The sequence below is a fragment of the Peromyscus californicus genome, unplaced genomic scaffold (genome assembly GCF_007827085.1).
Source record: "Peromyscus californicus insignis strain IS unplaced genomic scaffold, ASM782708v3 Scaffold_19__1_contigs__length_69161282, whole genome shotgun sequence".
NCBI classification, from domain to species: domain Eukaryota; kingdom Metazoa; phylum Chordata; class Mammalia; order Rodentia; family Cricetidae; genus Peromyscus; species Peromyscus californicus.
Genome location: NW_026294491.1, coordinates 47,430,973 through 47,452,593, shown reverse-complemented (window position 1 = coordinate 47,452,593; position 21,621 = coordinate 47,430,973).

Sequence of the window (21,621 nt, the reverse complement as noted above, 5' to 3'; positions counted from 1 at the left end):
TTTAAAGAGTTACAAAATTTATCATTAATTGTATATTGTTATATGTAAACCTTTGTTTAATTTGTCTTTTAAGAATATGTGAAATGTGTCCTAGATAAGGTAGAATGTACTTGTTTATAGATGTATTCCTTAGGTGACCAAACTCTAATCAATTTAATCGTTAATAATTTTAATCATGAAATTGGAATGGAATGTCATATGACATACCTTGATAAGTTGTTTAATGATGCCACAATTAGAAATACATGGACATAGGTGTTTTGTTAATTTTCCTCAGGAGATATGGACAAACATCTACTCATCAGAGATCCAACAATGACAAACCATAGCATGGTTACAAAAGGGTCCAATTTCACAAATCAATATGTGTAAAAGGCTTATATGTGGTGCATAGGTCAATAGCTACTTACAGGAACAGGAGCAACACCAATGTAATTTGCAGTACCACAATGTTTCACGTCATCGTTGATGTTCATCTTAATGGTAGATGGATCATGGAAATATCTTCCTGGTCAGTTAACCTTCTACTTCCTCTATAATCTTGCATCATCCAAAATAGATAACTGTTGCTGGGATTATCTCCTGGTCCTGCCTGGCCCATGGTCAGGACAAATCTCTCTTACCCGCCAATCCCACAGCTGCTTAGACCCAAATAAATGCACAGATGCTTATATTATTTATAAACTGTATGGACATGTGGCTCAGGCTTTTTGCTATCTAGTTCTTATATCTTAAATTAACCCATTTTTAAAAAGCTATAACTTGCCACGTAGCTCATGGCTTACCAGTACTTTACATCCTGCTCCTCATAGTGGTGGCTGGCAGTGTCTCCTCCTCAGCCTTCCACTTCCCAGAATTCTCCTCTCTCCTTATCTTGTCTACACGACACTTCCTGCCTGGCTACTGGCCAATCAGCATTTTATTTATCAATCAATCAGAGGAACACATTCACAGCATCCCCAGCAGATAACAACTTAGTAGTACATATAATAGCATCCCAGGGAAGAATCTCCTTAATCATTTTTTCCCTATCTTATCAATAACTACATTACCATAGACATGCTCTTAAATATCACTGTATTTTTCCATTTTGGATGACATAGCTACTGTGCTAAGTCCAATATAGCAACATATAATGCCCAGAGGAAAAAGACATAGTGTATCATAAGCCTAGAAAAAGTTTGTACCACTAATAATTTTAGTTTAAATGATACCAGGTTATTAATGTGTTCTTCTTATTTGTATTTACATACCAAGGAAACATAAATACACGTAACATGCAAAGAAACTCATAACAATTAGCATTAAAACTACACATGCAGAAAAATACACACACACAGTCCACTTTTGAAACAAAATTTAAAATCTTTGGATTGGTAGGATGAGTGATTTACATAATTAACAGAAAACAAAAGTTTTAAACCCTTTACATATTTTAAATAATTTTAATAACCACAAATAGAGCCATTTTTGAATTTCAACTCTATCTCATGAATATACAGTCACAAAATTCTTATTTAGATAAGGCAAAAATATGTAGACTAAGTTTAAAATAGCAAGGCTGCATAACTGTATGCTTCTCCTGTAAAGGGTACTGATTGCAAATGTCAGAGGTGTCATAATGATTTTTTTTTTTTTGCCATTTTACATGGTAAAACTCCAGATGTGATATTGTACAAATGAGAACATTTCTTGATCATGTTACATATATTATATCACCTACCTTTATTCTGTCAGCTTTTATACTGTTGATATGAAGACAGCTCTCATCTCACAAAGAATAAATGACAGCACATTTTAGAGTCAAATATGAGTGACTATGGCCTAGGAACCCAGACTCAAGTTGTCCCACATTCCACAGTCCAATATAGTAACAGTTTTTGATGTAATTTTAATGTGAATGAGAATTCCTGGAAAGAAGTTGTGACTGAAAAGGCTGGTTGACTGCTTAGAACTCCAAAATGTGGAGAGATTGGAATGTTACAAAGTCAACAGCCAAATTATCATGGAACAACATCAGACCGTATACTAGCCACTTACTGCCTTCCTCTGTACATGACATAACACCTTTTTGATTATTAGGAAATCATTTGCAATGCACAAACAGACCCCTGATTTCCAACCGCCACAGTGCTAAGAATGTTGCTAGCCAGCATGCTAGGCCGATAGCAGAATTTCCTCCATTCTGCTGTGGCCTACCTATTTGATGATTTTCTCTATAATATTAGTATAAGAACATTCATAAAATTGCTACCATACTGCAACATAATACTTGGGAAGACCTAACTTTGCTCCTAGGTTATAGTCAGTTATATTGGGCTCCAAAATAAACGGTCTCTTTTATTCTTTTTGAGGTGAGAGCCGTTTCTTTCACACACAATAGTAACAGAACAAAGACAGTCATAAATCAAGGCACCTTTAAAACAAACTGGAGAAAACATCAAGCAGATGGGTTGTTGTTAGTTTTACCAACTTGACACAGGTTAGGGTAATCTGGGAAGAAGAAATTTTGTGGAGAAAATGCTTTCATCATCTTGGCTCATGGTTACATCTATGGACTATTTTCTTCATGCATAATTTACATAGGACACCTGTCCTTTGTGGGCAGTGCCATTCTTATGTAGGTGTTTCTGGATATATAGGACAGCAAGACAGACAAGCCATTAAGTGAAAGTTAGCAAGCTGTCATTCATTGCTTCTGCTTCAGGTCCTGCCTCTGTCCCCAGGTTCCTGCTCTGTTTGAGGGCCTGCCTTGTTTTCTTTCAATGATGGACAGTGACTTGGACATGTAAGGCAGATAAACCCTTTCCTCCATGATTTGTTTTTGGTCATGATCTTTATTTAAGATAGGCAACAGAAGGCAATCTAGGACATAGGTTAATACAAAGCAGGGAACTATAAACTGCAGACCTCATATAGTACCTTATGGAGTTCTTAGCTTTTAATTTATTATAAGTCAGTGGTTTATTAATATATTCTGAAGTCTGGCAGGCAAGCATAGGGGTACAGTGCTTGTTTTGTGTTATGCACATTTCCCCCCTTCAAATGATGCACTTTGCAGCCTAGTTCCTTTACCTGAAGGTATTATGCATCGACACCTCTCCTCTCTTCAAATATTGCTCCTAGAAACCTTAAAACTCTCTCATGTCCCCACACCCACATCAAACTGCACTTTCTCCCATCTCTGAAGTATAGATTTCACTAATCCTAATAATAATCATATTTAGACAGCTTCTAATAGTGTATTCCCAGTGTATTAGAGTACAAGTAATGAAAATGTCAGTAGGGCCTGATATGGTTTTTGGTGTAAGAACAGTAATGCAAAGAGTACCCTTCCATGGAAGCTTTAAAGAGAATCCTCTACTTAATAACTTATGCCTATATATAATTAGGTGTGCATATTATTATGATCAAATACGTTATGGGAAGGGACATATATAGTAGGAGAAAATAATGTAAGACCTAATCTATCAGTCAATATAGAGAACCACCAAACTCTGCCCCTTTATTAACCTGCTCCCTTTCCTTTAGATGTCATAAAGAAAGCCTAGGCTGCAGCACCCTTTGGTACTTACTTTACTTATGTGCCACAATATCAATCTCAAAACCCATTCCTTTATAATCTGTACCACTGTCTTGCTTCTAATAAATTTATCTTCCTTCTTCGCGAATCTCTGTGAGCTCTTATTTGGATGAGAAGCCAAGAATTTGAAGGTATCTGGTCCTGACCACTTCCACTGATAGCAAAATGATTTACCTAATAGTAGTAAGGATGGATGTTAAACACAGAGGCAGACAAAGAATAGCCACTAAAGGTACTAAATATAGCTAGAGATAATTGGGTTCCAGGCCTGCAATGTTTCTACAGTTCAGTTAATCAGCCTTTAGGAATCTTTCACACAGTTGACACTTTCTCTGAGAACTTCAGTTCACAGTGCATTTAGATAAAGTTCACACATACAGCTCTATACACTTCTGACACAGATGCTTAGGATCCTAAATACACTAGAATCACCTTAAAACAATAGTTGTTTATAAAATGGTTATTAAACAGCTTTAACATAAACACATGCTTTAATGAACCTTCACTTTTATATGACTGTTTCCTAAGTACCGAAAGCTCAGAAAGATCAGCAGAAAACCAAACAATTTTTTAATGAACATCAAAAGCACAAAACAGTGTTTTCAAGAATGTCTTACTGCTGTGGATAAAAGAATGAGGCTCTACTTTTAAACTGTAACATTGAATTTTCATGCCAGGAAATCTTTAAATTTTTTGAAAACACCTCTTACAAATTGTATTGTCGTTTTTTCAATGAGCAATAATATATTTATCAGTTAGTTCATAAGTATGTCTCACATATGTGAGCCCTATTGATGCAAAGCTATTATTGTATAGTAATTAAATGACTTTTACCCTAAACAGAAGTTGAAATTAACTCTGATTCTATAAAAAAGCATAATAATATTGACAGGCAACATAAAATATTAAAATTTAAATTTAACCTTTTAATAGACTTTACTGAAAATTGATCAATATTCCAAGAAAATGTAATTAATTAAAATATAACCCTTTGTAAAATCTGTTTTGAGACAGTATATCTTACAGCCCAGGGTGGTCTGAGACTCACTATATAGCCAAGGATGCCCAGGCATTCCCCAACTATCTTATTCCCACCTTCCAAGAAAAGGAATTATAAGCATGCAGTACTATATTAGGTTTAAGCATTAAAAAATTATAACTACATAACTAGCATTTTGACTATAGTCACTATATTAACACACAATCACTTTAAGACTTACTTTTAAAAGCCTCATATACATTTATATATAATAGTTAATGATGTTGTCCTTTGTCTATTATATACAGCATAATACAAATGTTAGATGAGCTCCTGGATGTTCCTGTCTGTGGGCTTGGCATCTGCTGGAATCCCAGTATCAACATGCTGGTATTTAGCTCTAGAATACTTGCTTAGCATGAAGAAGGCCAAGAGTTCCATCAAACTACTGCCAAAATATTTGACTGAACCAGTAAAGCAAATAATATCACAAGGTGTAAAATTGCTTATGTGAATATGACAAATGAAAAAATTGCCTAAAGAATATAATGAGTTGAAATATTTATGTACATTGTTAGGAATCTCAAAAATTAGAAGACACGGAAGGAAGAAATAATAAATAAGCAAATTCAATCATATATATATATATATATATATATATATATATATAAATTAACTCAATATTTCGCAGAATATCAGAACTGAAGCTTATTACAATAGGCTTGAGTACAATACAATCAATCAAATTTAACTGATATGTATAAATTGCTCTGCCAAGATTGAAGCAGACAACTGATTTGTCCAAGTTATCCTCTGACCTCCACACATGTACTATAACACACACACACACACACACACACACACACACACACACACACACCAACTCCAATACACACAACACAATAAATAAACAATTTTTTTTTAAATCTAGGAAGAAACCAAAATACTCATTCTGCAATGTGCCAGTTTGTGCAGAAAGGCTTTAGTTTCAGCCATAAAACAACTCTCAAAGGAGAGACGGGGCCTGGGAAAAATAATACTAAGGATGTTTGAAAAAGCATAAGGAATTATATTGTTTTTCATTTACCTGCAATTACATATAATGCATCTAAGTGTATGTATATACATATGTAGTTTAAAATTATGTAATTCCACTTGGACTAACAATCATCTCTTCCCCCAAGAGCCACCGACAATCTAACAAAATTTCCACACATGAGAAATCCACTTTCATGTTGTTGGTCAAGTCAAGGGATCCCCAGAGATTCCCAAAACAATGTAAGCTATTTCTGTTGTCCTTGGTTGTCTCACAGAGGCTGAAAGTAAGCACCTTTTGCTGAACACACCATGCCCTTCAGACACACGACTTGGAGATCTGGGCTGGATCTGACCTGAAAGCCTTCTCCCTTAACGTTAGCTTGCATAATACTGAAAGATGCATTAAACTTGCCTAGGGAGAGGGACAACCAATAATCCTACCAAGCTGTGATGCCTAAAAACTACAGCAAAAACTAGCATGGCAAGATATCCCCAAGTCTATAATAGTGCTACTCATATCTTGGCAGAAACCAACAGCTGTCTATCTGGACTTAAAATTCACTCAACCGCAGAGAAATCATGTCTGGTACTGAAAACCTAGTCAACTACCTATGGCTAGTAAAGTCATGGGTCTTATAGGGGAATCTGTTGCTGTTAGTTTTCTAAACACAGTAATTTGACTACATTCTAAGAATTTGTCTGTATACGCACATATGAGTTGACTGACTTCTTACCACTCATCAAGGAAGTTTCTCTTTGCAACAGATAGAAACTGTACTGGAGATATATATATATATATATATATATATATATATATATATATATATATATATATATATATATATACATACATATATTACCAACTTGAACAACCCAGGGTCATTTGAGAGAAGGAAACTTCATTTGAGAAAATGCTTCTATTAGATTTGCATATAAGCAAGTCTGTGGGACATGTTCTTGATTGATGTTTGACGTGGGAAGACCCAACCTCCTGTGGGGAAGTCTGCTATGAGATTGTATCTTCACAAATGAAAGGGAAGGTTCACTCATGCTATCTATGCCCCCCTTAATAGGATTTGAACAAGGACAATACTAATTAACATACTAATAAGGAATAGGGAAATCGCATGGGGCTCTACCTCTAGAAAAAGAACGATAGGAAATGACTGGTGAGAACAGGAGAATTAGTCTTTCCCAGAGAAGAACCCCCTAAATACATATCCAGTATCAAGTGGTCAGTCTTGAAATCATGTACAAGCAATCAACAGTAATCGGGTAATCAGACTTAGCAGGTTGTATCTCTATATGTATGTATATAACTATATATGTAACAATTTAAGAAAATAAGCCATGAATATAAGAGTGAGTGACATATGTCAGGGACATGGGAGGGGCTAAAGCGAGGAAAAAGAAGGAGGAAAGACTGTAACTATATTTTAATTAATGAACTCTTTAAATGTGGGCAGATAAACAATGTTTTTAAACTAAGTGTTACTGTCAGACTTTGGGGAAATGATTGGATTATGAGGGATCTGATTTCATGAGTGGATTAATACACTAATGGATTTTTCTTTCTCTTATTTTTAAGATTATATTAAAATTATGCCATTTATCCCTTCTTTTTCCTCCCTCTAAACCCTCCCACATTTTCCTTTCTCTCTCTTTCAAATACACAGACTCTTTCTTCATTAATTTTTTTTACATTCATGTATGTATAGGTACATATACATATATATATTCCTAAATACAGCTGGCTCAATTTGTATAATGTTTTTGTATGAATGTTTTCAGGGCTGACCATTTGGTATTGGAGTAAGAGCACACTAATTGATTATCACTGATGTAATTATAATTTGATAGAATCAGAATTTGAGGCTGCCTTGGACAAAGCACTGGGAGGTATACATATGTCTTTGAAAGACGTATGTCTTGTCCCTATGCCTGCTTGGTCCCCTGTTGTATCTCCTTGATGTCGTGAGTTGGATAGCCTTATTGTCCACACATTTTCACTACAATGATATTCTCCTCTAGAACAATTTAACAGTGACCAGTTAACCCTGTGTGTGATATTGAATTTAAAGGTGATGGACTAATTAATATGGCTGAGGAAATTTCCAGAGAGACCAAGATCCTGGCAACAGAACAGCTATTGCCACCTGTGTTTAGTCAAGTTTAGAGTGAAACACTGATGTTTCAAAGTAGAGAAAAAGGCTTGAGAGGAACTCAGTTTGCACAGAATAAGGATGAAGAAGAAACTAAGGAAACTGGATTATGATTAGATCAGGAAAATTAAAAAAATTCAAGTGAGAGAGATAGCTCGGCAAGTAAATACACTGGCAGAATAATAGTGATGATCTGAGTTCGAATCCTGGAGCCCATGGTTTGTCCTGTGACCTCCATACACACACTGTCATGGCATGCACACACACACACACACACACACACACACACACACACACACACACACACACCACAGAGAGAGAGAAAGAGAGAGCAAGAGAGCACATATATACATGCACACTAACAATAGTAAATTAATGCTTAATAAACACAAAATCTTTCCTTTGGTGATAGAAAAGATTTTTTTGAGCAAACTCAGGAATTGGCCAGACCCCCCCAACTTACTGCAGACTCAAGTGGACACGTTTTTTAACACACTTAAAAGAGTTTGCTTTGAGAAGACAACTCCCAATGTCCTTGATTGCAGAAGGATGCTCAGGTAAGGGCTTTTGTCTCATTCAGCTACTAGCCAGGCATAGTCCAAGAAGGCCAGGGGATTGCTTAAACTGGCAGCAGATGTTTACATTGTCCACATTATACTTTATTTCAGGCATATACATTGCGGCATTGTGGAAGCTTTCAGAAGAAGCCAGATAATGAGCAGTGGTTTGACATTAATAAAAACCTGCAACTGAAAATTCCTCCTCCAGTTAGTATTTTACCAAATAAATGGAAAGCATGAACTTGACACTAGTGTGAAGAGTAGTGTGCTTTGCTCGTGGAAGCTTAAAATGGTACAATCCCATGGATTAGAGCTCCACAATAGCTAACAAAGTCTTGCATACCCCAAAATTTCTCTTCTGCAAGAAGAATATATGCTCATCAAGTTTAGAATACACAAATGTTGAGAACAGTCAATGTGCCTTTTCGCTGGAGATTTGTTCAATAACCCTGATACATCAGCCTTGCTTCCTATTATGCAGCTATGAGAAGGAGGGGACAATAGCTTTATTGATTTCTAGGACACAATGTTGAGGGTAAAAGGTGTAGTCTTTTATGTTGGTGTGTATATATATGTAGATATTTGGGTGTATAAATATTACATACTATGCTATATATCTCTTTATATCTATACCTATAGATATATCCTTACATATTTAAATATAAGAATAGATGCAAAACGCATGTGGGTTGAAGTCTTACACACTGCATTTGTAATATTGTGCAATGCAAATATGAAGATGTCTTATATTGGAATGATATGATAGATTAGGCAATTTACAAACAAGAAAAGAAATCCTGGCAGATGTGGTTCCTGTTGGTGTCCCTGCCTCAAAAACAACATCTAGACCCATTCACAGATGGCTGACAGAGGGGTTTGTTTAGCCTCTTTACTAGAGCATTTACTTCATTCACAAAGGCAACACCCTCACTGTAGAATTTAATTTCAGAAGCCCCACATTTTCCTAATGTTTTAAATAGCATTTAGAGCTTAGGTTTCAAACTATCTGGAAACACAATAATTATTTGACCATTCTTAGTAGATGCCATCATGAAGAACAAAGGGATAATGAGGAGGTTTCGGCCAGTTAGCACTGTAGCACTCTGAGAAATAGAACAATTTGATGTCCAGTCCTGGGTGTGTCCCAGAGATCGAAAAACATATGTGGAAAATTCATATTTCTGCTAAATAACATTTAATAAGCAATACTCTACTGGTTCTGTTAATTGTATAATTTTTATTAGAGATAGTACCATTAGTGCAACTGGACTGAGATGTATATGCCATGTCTGTTTTTGTTAGTTATCTGTGATCAAGTTGGGCCCAGTGGTACAGTCATGTTATCCCATCTACTTGGAGATTTAGGCAAGAGAATCACAAATTAAGTGCTTGCCTTGGTCACAGAGTTAGTTCAAAGATAGCCAGCATTACTTAATCAAACAGTCCCATAATCAAAAGCAAAAAGAAAGCTGTTGATGCCTGTCCCTTGTGCAGCACATTCCTGGCCTGAATAAGGTTCTAAGTTTATCCTTAGAAGTACAATAAAGAAACAAAGTAAAAAAAAATAAATGAAAAGAAAGGAATGGGACAGCAATGTTTACTCTGAGGTATTCTTTGAGCTATGCTCCTTTACTATGTGACATGTCCAGAACTTATGTGAACTGGAGCAATTTTGAAGAATAAATATTGGAGGGCCCTTAACTGAGAGCCAGCAATCTGGCCATTTGGCCTCCTATGGTCATGAGAGGGAGAGTTGAGTTTGCATTATGGATAACAGACAAGGCTCTTAGAGCCAAGAGGCTTAAGAGGCTTTGTAGTGCTGGAGAGAGCCCTTGTAAAGCCCAGTCAGTCGAGACGCTCTACTGGGGTCTTGTCAAGCACACCGAAGAGATGACCATGGATTATTCTTGCCTAAAACTCTTTTTGCACATAAGCCCATCAGTCATACAGAGGCAGTCATCCAAGATAGTGGAACTACAGTTTGTCTCAGTCAGTAGTCACCTGAGCATCTCAGGACCCGAGTTTTCCTTTCTACTACCAAGAAAAATCAATAGCACATACTCCTTCACAGTTTTACATTTTCCCTTTAGGATAATGGGATGAGGATCTCAGAGATTTTGCCTAAAGGAACTCATTCAAGGGTTACACGGGTGCCATGTAAATGCATAGGTGAATTTTTCCATCACAGATTAATGTAGTAAGACGTTAGAGGGCTCAAACCTCAAACCCAATTTTAGCAAAACCTACAGATTTACCTAACACGTCCAGGCATGATGTGTGCACACAGGACAGTGATGGTAGCATCAGAGAGGAAAACATGCTTCTTTCTCACACCTCAGTACTGAGTCCACTGCAGAGGTTCAGAAGAAAGACGAGCAGAGGTCAGTTAATGTTTCCTCTGAAGTATAATGTGAGTGTCAATGAGGCTGTCTTGTTGTCAGAAGATAATGTGTAATGTATGCTCAATACAACCAATTCAGCATTAAGTGCTACTTAGGTAACATAGCAACCCTCTTAATACATCAACAGAAAAGAAAGGATGATCCTTTCAAATCTCTACTGGGACTATGAATGTCTGTAAACTTTGAAAAGTAGCCAGGTAAGCTCTCATATACTTTGATTTAAAAAAATTCTAAAAACACCCATGTCTGCATGGGGAGATGTGTGTATACGTTGTAATATGTTCTAATAGATGCATATGCAATTAAATGCGTGAGGGAAATTTTGAAAATAGCTATTTCATTAGTAAGGGAATTGTAATATGAATTCTTTCACATCATTTTTATAGAGATTATAAATATTTACAGGAAAAACCCAAAGGTAACCCTTTCATATATTTTAGGCATAACAAAAAAGGGTTCAGATAAGAAATGAAAAAGATTCACAATAGTTGATATTGCTTGCTTTAAAATACAATAAAACTAATAAATTGCATTAAAGGCAATACATGTTTTGAGAGATCACTTCAAGAAAAAAAATTAGACTAAGTGGCTGTAATGAGAAACCAAGTGTTCAGAAAATACATACTACTAAAATTCTTGTTTATGTTTTAAGATTCTTGTTTAAAGTTAAAGTTTACTTGTTTGAGTCTTTACTCTTTGAAGACCTGTTTAAATATTTTTGTTTGTTGTTAATGCTGTGATGCACATTTGAGGTATAGAGGCTCAATTTTTATGCTTTCTGAAGTAATCTAGACTTCTACAATTACCTGAGAGTTTATGATAAAGGTATATAATTACAACCGAAGTGTAATGTTTGCTCAACTAATTATTGTTTTGTTGATATCTAAATTATCTGATATAAGCATATGCTGTTCTACATTTTCCAGAAATGTTGGTCTATCATCTGTTCTGCCTCCATTTGAGAAGCAGTGGATTGCTTACACTGCATTAAGAAAAGTAAAGCTTCATCCAGGGAAAGGAAAGGACAAGAAAACTCAAGGCTTTTTAGAAGGTAGAGATACTGAGACAGCACTATTATGATCAATCCACATGAGTCTATTTAATGGATAATAGAGATTTATTAAGATATAAATTGAGAAAATACACTCACAGAATGGAGTAGACAGTTGCAGTCATCCTCTGATCTGACCCAGAGCAAATCTACCTTAGAGGCAAGAGCATGGAGAAGGGACATGTGACCCTTATCCCTCTCCTTTAAGAGGTCACATACAACAGCAGGAAGCACTGCCTCCTTCAGTCCCAATAGCCCATGGTCCTGGGCGAAACAAATACCGTTACACATCAATACCTATGAGGAAATAAAAAACAAGCATGGGTTCTTGGGGTGGCTTTGTCCTTTTCATTGTGAGCCTTGCCCTTCAATGGCTGAGCAATGGCATATGTCATTTCTTTATCATTGTTTCTAAAGTTTTGGCTATGGAAAATGTGTTTAGTGGTCCAAAGCTTTAGGGCAAGTTCAGTGCAAAGGAATGATTCTCTGTAAGAACCATCTCCAGTGAGGCTTGGGAACATAGACATAGAATTCTGGCACAGAGTTCTGATTGGCTTATGATGCTCAAACTGAGAGGAAGTTTTGTCCTCTTCAGATGAGTTTTACTGCAAAACAATGTTAACTCCCAACTTGAGTCCCAAAGTGACAAATATAAATCAAAGCACTTTATATCTTGAGATATATGGCCAGATATGGTAGGATTAGGGATTAAATATTATTTTTTTATGATTTTGAACAGACTAGGCATAGATCTTTACAGTATGGTTACAGTCACATCTTGGTTCACAAGGAAAGAAAGCTAAGTATTGCAGACACTCACCCCTGGTGGAGAGGGGAAAGCATATGCCCATTAGGCAGTCTTCACTCAGCATGGGCAGAAGCATGTGAGAAAGTAGGGGAGTCAACCCACGTGAACCTATTCTTCATTTTGGATGTAGTATTAGGAGGTGGTGTAACATTTGAGGACAAGGGAATATGAAGGTAATTTTTCCTCGTAGATTAATGTAATAGGAGAAGCAGAGGTTTCAAACCTTAGCAATTACATCAGCACTGTGAACTAATGTTGCCTTGACTTCACTTGTTTGTAGAGTTTAGTGAGCAGTGCTTTCTTCAGTTGCATTTCAGTTAATGTGTCTACACTATATAAATGCAAAAAGCAAAGCTCCACTCAGGAGCTGAATACTCACCTGTCATCTCAGCAATCAGAGAGCTGAGACATCCGAATTCCAAATATGAGACCAGCTTGAACTACAAAACACAACCTTACATATCTAACAAGTAGACACAACTCTTCTAAGCATAACTAAGTAAAATATGCCAAACTGAAAGAGTCAGAGAATTAGATTCACCTAGCAAGACATAGATAACATTTTTGTCCCATACAAAACAGAAAAATAAATACTTGGAAGCCATTCATGCCATATAATTTACAGACTATTTCATGATGATGATAAAAGGTGATTTTTTTAAAACCTTTCATTTCCCATCAAATATCAAGAGACACTTCAATCTCCTCTGTCTTGGATTTGAACCTAAATTCTTCATGAGTCCTGTATACAGATTAAAATCAGTGGAATTTGTACCATCAGTTTATTTTATATAGAAAACAGAAACACTTTTTATTCCTGGTAGTTGTTACTTCACAATGAAACATTTAAATCATCTCTATTCTAATTAAATAAGATGTAATTTTCATGAAATCTATAATACATTTTGTATATAAAATATTCCACAGGAAAGCCGGGCGGTGGTGGCGCACGCCTTTAATCCCAGCACTCGGGAGGCAGAGTCAGGCGGATCTCTGTGAGTTCGAGGCCAGCCTGGGCTACCAAGTGAGTCCCAGGAAAGGCGCAAAGCTACACAGAGAAACCCTGTCTCGAAAAACCAAAAAAAAAAAAAAAAAATATTCCACAGGAACAATTAAATCACAAGTTGTATAAATTATAAAATAGAAAACCAAAGAAAAATGTAATAATAATATATTACAAATCTATTAGGCAAATGTCTTTACATAGTAAAGGAAATTTTAACTTGGTGAAAAAGATGTATCTTTTACAATTTACAATAATATCCTTAGTTACCATAAACTCCCTAAAGGTTAGTGGTAAGACATGGATAAAACTGGGATGAAAACACAAGTCACCATACCTACCTACTCTGGTATCTTATCTTTAAATGCTGCTTATCTTTTAATCAATGGTGATTTCATTCTCTATAATAAAAAAATAAAATTGTGCAGATCATATATTTTAAAGGTGTAATTTATTTTACATTGATTTTGCAAAATGAATGATTCATAATGCATGCCACCCTCATCTCTCAGGGAGAACTTTAAGAACATTTGATGGCCAAGAATTAGCCCATTGATATTCACAGTAATTGATTAAAATATTCAAGGTGGTTATCATTATTCATCATGCTGTATTTTAGAAATCTTATCAGCATAATTACAAAGTTTTAATGAATATTGTATTTCAAGCCTACAGTTGTACTTATTTTTTTTCAGTTTCAAATTTTCTGTGTGATTTCTGTCTTATAAAGTACACCATTAATAATAACTGTGAGAGTTTTGCTTAGGGGCACTCTATTCTGAAGTTGAACTGATGCAGGAGTTTTGCTTAGGGGCATTCTATTCTGAAGTTGAACTGATGCAATAGTGGAAGGCTTTTTATTATTCAAATTCTAGAATGTCATTTCACAAAATGTAATCTATTTCTAAATATTGGCTATATTAATGCAACACACACAAATTCAAAGATTTATACTTTTTCTTTAATTCAGATTTTGAGTTTAAATTATTACCTTGCTTTATATATTTTTCATGGTAGATATTCATCATGTTAGCGGTATTAATGTGTTTACCACTTTCTATGTAAGCCTTAGGTTAAACCTCTTTTAACATAAAAGTTATGTCCTTACTGATGTAGAGTTTATTAGAAGTTTGTATCAGAGTATAGTCACAAATTTGTTATTTCCAAAGCAATTCATTCACTGTCAATATGTTTATTGTCCTCAGAATTCATTCCCAGGAGTGTTCCAAAGGCACTGAAGCTTCAGCACTGATAGAGGAACACCCCTTCCCTTAGGATTCCTTCCATCTGTTTAATATCTTATTATTTCATTTGTGGAGTGCTAAACAAAAGTAGTTTTGTTTTAAATGATTTATGCTGCACTCATGAATAATAGTGCTTTTTGGAAAGAAATTGAATGACCTAGAAGAAACATATTCTTAAAACGTGTTAATGACAGTAATAACTAAACTGTGTACTAATACCAAAAAGTGAAATCTGTTTCATCTTCAGACATATTTTCATCTTTCATTTCAATTGATAATTTTGGGTAGTTTCATGTGGAAATAGAAAATACAAATATATACTTTTCTCTGCTTTTCTTTTCCATATGGAAGCATGCTTATATCTAGAACAACTTGAAACCAAACACGTTAGAAAAGATTTGAAATAAAAAAATTCAGAAATGGGAAAATCAAAATTATATAACAAGATAATTGTTTCTATAGCAAAGTTTTATATCTTTATGTAGAAGCACAAATAAAAATAATAGTGATGACTAATCTTAGAACAAGAATTCATTGATGATTCATCTAAAGTCCTGTTTTAAATTTTTGCCAGACACTGTCATAGTGAATCTGACCTGACAAATACCATCACCTCACGTTTATCACAGATTAACAGATAGACAAGCATTAGCGAGGCAAATCGTGTTACTGAACTGGTGGTGGACAGGGGGTGGTATCAGAATGATGGCATACAGACCGGATCTGTCAGGAGGCAAACTACAACCTAATTTGATCCCACATCTCAGGAGAATCCAGAAAGTGTCCACCGGAGATTAAGTCTACCCATCTGTTCTCTGTCAAAGAATTAAGAGACTGTCAAGAAATAATATTTCAGATATAGAACTTCAAATTTCTGAATTATACAACATTTACATCTAGCTATTTGGTGGTCTGTACTTCTTCAATTCAAAATTGACCCATTCATTTGGTCTGAGAATCTAGGATTAAAAGTATAAATTTATAGGTAGATGTACTGGAATCACAATGATGAATCTTTTAGGGCTCAATACCCCTAATTTGCTTAACAACAATGACATACACTGTTTCTGCAGTCGCATTAGAGACAAAATCCACAACTATTGCATGTGATTTTTAAAAAGTGTATGTAAAATGTTGACATGAATAGAAGTTATGTTTTTACTTAGGTAGAAAATGAAGCAACTTGATATTCTGAAGTTTCATAAAAAACATAAAAATTGGCAAAATTTCTTCCCTATGTCTTCAAATTGCATGGTCTTTAACTTATTTAATTTCAATTATATATTCTCTAATGAAAATGTTCAGTGCTAGGCTTAGCACAGTTCTTAATCTTTTTATAATGAGTTTTGTGAATTTTACTATCTATATACTTCTAATTGTACCAGATGATATGGGAAAATTATTTTCAATATTTTGATTATCCATTTCACATTTTAAAAGAGCACCTCAAGGAATATCACAAAGTCATATGGTGTGAATGCTGAAGCTATAAAGAGTGTATATTTACTTATACAGACATCCATAATGTATGTGTGGCTCTCATGTTTCTTTCATTAGGTTGAAATTATACTTACACTCTTCAAAATCTTAACATTGCTGTCTATATTGTGAGCTCTTTAACTTTAAACAAGTTTCCTTCTTGTATATATTTGGAATAATACTCCTTATTTACAAAATGCTATAGCAGAGAAACTTTCTTGTATTAATAGAAGCATTTTTTAAATCAATTTGTTTATGTAAGTTGTTTCTTCAAGTTTATTCATTATTGTTTTCGTATGAAAGCCAACTAAGAGTAAATAAATTTTACAACTTCAATATACAGACTGATCAGATTGTACCTATGTATTAGGAATATATATACAACAAGCGTGTGTGCTTCTGTGTGTGGGTGTGTGTGTGTGTTGTGTGTGTGTGTGAGTGTAAACAATAAATTAAAATGAGGCAAATTCTCTAGTAAAGAATATGGGAGAGTTTGAAAGGAGAAAAAAGGGAATTATTTTCATTAAAATATATAAAAAAATAAGATACACATTTTTTTTTCAGTCAGGCATGGTGCATGTGTTTTCAATTCCTGTACTAGTAAGGCTTAGGTAGGAGGATTGATTGCAAATTAAAGGCTACTAATTGAGTGAGTTAGAGGACAGCCTTGGCAGAAGTCTCTTGGAAATAGATAAAATTAATAACTTCATTTCTTCCTTCTCTTTTTTTCTCCAAAATCCTACCATATTTCCCCTTGATTTTTTTCCAATTCATGACCTCTTTTTTCATTAATTGTTTACACAGATACACAGACACACCACACACACATACTCCTAAATGCAAAAATACAACCTGCTTGTTCTTTACACTAAAGATGTATTATTTTCATTTAGTGTTAACTAAACACACATGAATATGAGTGATACTTCCTGAAAATTAATGTGGAAGGATAACACACATTAGTTGCAGATAACTATGCAAATTACATTGGTAAGTTCTGATTCTTGAAGTTATACCATGTGACAATAAGTTTGTATGCAACACTTCTTCCTACTGATCTTGAAAGATTGGCATTTTAAATTTCGTTTTGCAGTTAATCAAGTACATCCCAAAGATGCAATGGATTAATTCAAAGAACACTTATGTGAACTCAGGTGAATTGAAAAATTATAGCTATGAGCAAAAATTAGGTCAGATGTATCTTGTTACTAAGCCTTATATGTTTTTATGCTAGGTTATGCTATCATAATGAATTTGTTGATAGTTGTTACAAAGTATTTCAAAGCATAGATTTATATATATTTCAAAACATGCATGCAAACACATACACACATGCATACATACATACATATCCAAACTTGAATTTGCCAGAATTTGAACCTGCATTCAAACCATGAGATTTACATGACTTCAGGCAAGTTTTATAACTTTCTCTCTTTTTTGAGGTCCTTAGATTTCACATAAAAGTCAAAAGCTTTATTAGATTAACTGATTGTTTAAAGATTAAATGTAGTGAAATTTACAATGCCTAGTGTGCATTAAAGAATATGAATATCGCCGGGCAGTGGTGGCGCACGCCTTTAATCCCAGCACTCGGGAGTCAGAGCCAGGCGGATCTCTGTGAGTTCGAGGCCAGCCTGGGCTACCAAGTGAGTCCCAGGAAAGGCGCAAAGCTACACAGAGAAACCCTGTCTCGAGAAACCAAAAAAAAAAAAAAAAAAAAAAAAAAAAAAAAAAAAAAAAAAAAAAGAATATGAATATCAAATCAGGGGGTGGGGGTGCATGTCTTTAATCCCAGGACTTGGGAGGCAGAGGCAGGCTGATCTCTATAAGTTTGAGGCCAAACTGGTCTACAGAATGAGTTCCAGGACAGCCAACAATACACAGAGAAACTCTGCCTTGAAACCCCCTCTCCCACCAAAATAGAATATGTGTATCATGAAAAAAAGTGATATATACTTATGTTGTTATATTTTGACATGCACATAAGTATGTGGATATTTGTGTCTATGTATACACACAAGAGAGAAAGGAGGATAAGCAAGCTATGATGAGAAGAGCAGTAAGAAACATTTCTCCATGGCCTCTGCATCAACTCCTGACTCCAAGTTCCTGCCATGTTTGAGTTCCTGCCATAATCTCCCTCAGGGATGGACTGTGAAAGGGACCTTTAACTGAAATCAACCTTGTCCTCCCCCACAGTAAGAAAATACTAAACTTTCTATTGAGTCCAATAAAAATTTACATCCATCCCTTTAAATTGCATTTTCTGTAGATGCAGAATATGTCAGATCTCAATTCTTTTTAATATAAGAATTAGATTTCCAGATTTTATAGCATTTGATTTTTTTCCTATAGATGGATCCTCCTAAACTTTTAGTTGCAATACAGTCAGCTTGCCTGCATTGGATATTAAAATTTTATTCTCTACACAAGTGGTGTCATGCAGTTACCCACTGACAGGATTTTTTTTAAATACTTTTGGATTTGAAATGAGGACATGAAATTGTAGGAGTAAGACTTTGAAAGAAATCTGATAGATTCATTTTTTTTTTTAAATTTAGCTCTTGCAATGACTGCAGTTCATTACTCTGATTTGGTTATGTTTTGTTAAATAATTGTTCATTATAATTTGGTAGGAAAAACAAAAAACTTGACTATAATTTTGTTCTGTTCTACCTACATTGTACAATTTTTCTCACATAAACATGTGCTTTTTCAATAAATCACTTACTTAAATACTGAGCAAAATATTTTTAATTTTGAATAATTCAATATAAATGTCAATAAATACACTACAGAGTTGACAACTTTGCATCCTGTATTGTTTCATATTTTTAAGATAAAAGTTTACTTCTAAATGTCACGCATAATATAAAATATATAAAATAATTGTATAGCATGAAATTAATATACATAAGAGACAGATTCTTCTGATGTACATATTACCATTTATGAAATAGTGGAAAACTATATAAACGAAGATAAATGTCAGAACAATATTATTACACCCACTTTGCAAATGAAAATCAGGAAAACAAAAGGAGAAATGATTATTAGTGGACAGGGACGGAGATATGGCACAACAGTTAAGAGTATATATACTGTTCTTGCAGATGACTTGAGTTTGGTAACCAGAATCCATGGAGAGTGGTGAACAATCACCTATAACTACAGAGCCAGGTGTATCTGATATCCCTGGTAGTATGGGACTCCTCCACTCACATGCACATACTTACATACAATTATACCTACATGCTTAAAATTTTTTAATTAAATAAATAATATGAATGAACCAAATCAGGTCTAAAGGACATCCTTGTTTCTATTTCCTGGACTACATTTTATCAGTCTACAAAACTCAAACACTAAAATTAAATCACACTTCTAGGTTTTGCTTTGAAGCAGAAAACAGGCATCTTGATTAGAAGGTCTGGGCCGTCTGTACATATTTTTATTTGTCTTCATACGCCCTATGTCCACTTCTCTGAGTTTTGTTTTTTCTTTTCTTGAACCTCACTGCAGTTATTGCCTGTCTTGTTTGTCAGTTACTTCCCTGGAAGGCTGGAATGAAAGAAATGTGCAAATACTGGGAATCATGAAAATGTGACATAAACTGTATGAACTTGAGCTGGTCGTTATGTTCCTTCCTTAGCCTTCCACACAACTAAAGTGGTATTCTAAAGAACATTTAACTACGGCCTATCAAATCAGCACATATGAGTCATCAGATGGCAGCAAGGATGGTTGCTTGGAATCTTCTTGCTTGAATTCCTTCTTGCTGCTTTGCTTTATTTTCTTCAGATCAAACCCAGAGTGGCATCAGGACATTCAGGGATATGGTGAGGTTTGTGTAAGTGCTGCATAGATATATTAAACTTTCTTTAATATATTAAAAATAATTATTACTTCGATTACATAGGTCCTGACAAATAGAGGCAGGTTGTATACTGAATGTTCCAAATGAAGCATGTGTCACAGGCTGAGTATACCCTATAGAAGGTGAGACCTAAGTGAATACACCTAGGTCACTGGGAGCATGCCTGAAAAACAGTGCATTTGGTTACATATACCACACATACAACTTTAAAACATAGATATGACCACACTACTGCTTTACTTCATGCGAAGATCTAGGTAGATTAAAGGTGTACATAGCTTGATAGCTTTGAAACACAGCTAGAGTATTAGGTAGTTTTATAAGATTGGGAAAGAAATACATACAGAAAAACACATCACAGGGACACAGCTTCCCTTATAAATTTTCCTATGTAACCATAGATATATTAAAGATAAATTTAGTAATACAAAAGTAACAAACATCAAGTATTCTGATTGTCATGCTTGAAAAATATGGATGGTGAAGAAAACATAACGTTTTTCATATTCAGCAATAAAATTCTTCTTGATATCAATAAATAGATTCACATAAAATTTCTTTATATGAAAGATGAAATCATTTACATTATATTTCCAAATTATTACAATAACTTAGGCTACATTTAGAGAGAAAATGTGAAAGTAAAGAAAATCAATAATATTGAAATTTAGGTCAAATATTTTGTCAAATATCCTTTTATTGTGAAAAGTGCATTTTTATTGACTTCAGTCTTCCATGGTCCCCAATCTCTATCATTTATCTGTATTTCAAAGTTGAGATCAGTCTTCCTTTTATGACAGATTCTAATTGTTGTGTTAAGCAACATGTTTTATATATTCTAGTGGCTAAATGAATAATTTGAAAAGTGAAATATTTAAATATACAAAGCAATTAAAATACATTTATATATAGCTTATATAAAAATGATAGCTTCTGAACCTTATTTTCTACAAAATACAATAATTTAAATAGAATGGTTACAGATATCAGAGGCTTTTTTATTTAAAAAAATGGGGATAGATAGTAATGTCCGGAACATAGAAGACAATGACTTTACTATGCCTTAAATCCCCAACCCACAAGAAATGGCAAATAAATAACAGTGTTGACAAATAAATTACAATATAGTTGAATATTTTTAATTAAAAGTCATATGGTTATCTGTTGTTATTATATGTCATCTACTAGTTTAGCTTCTGAACATAGAACAATTAAATTCTCAATTTAGTAGAGCAGATTTGTAGACAACAAAAGTAAACACCTCAAGAGCAAAAAACTCCCCAAACCGAAAACTCCCAAACAAAAACCACACATACTTGTGAGATGATAAGTAGTATACAGAGGAAAACAGATTTGCTGTCATTTTAGTGAAAGGTAAGAGATGTGGATACAGGAGTTGATATTTGCCAAAGACTTGACTGAAATAAGGAAA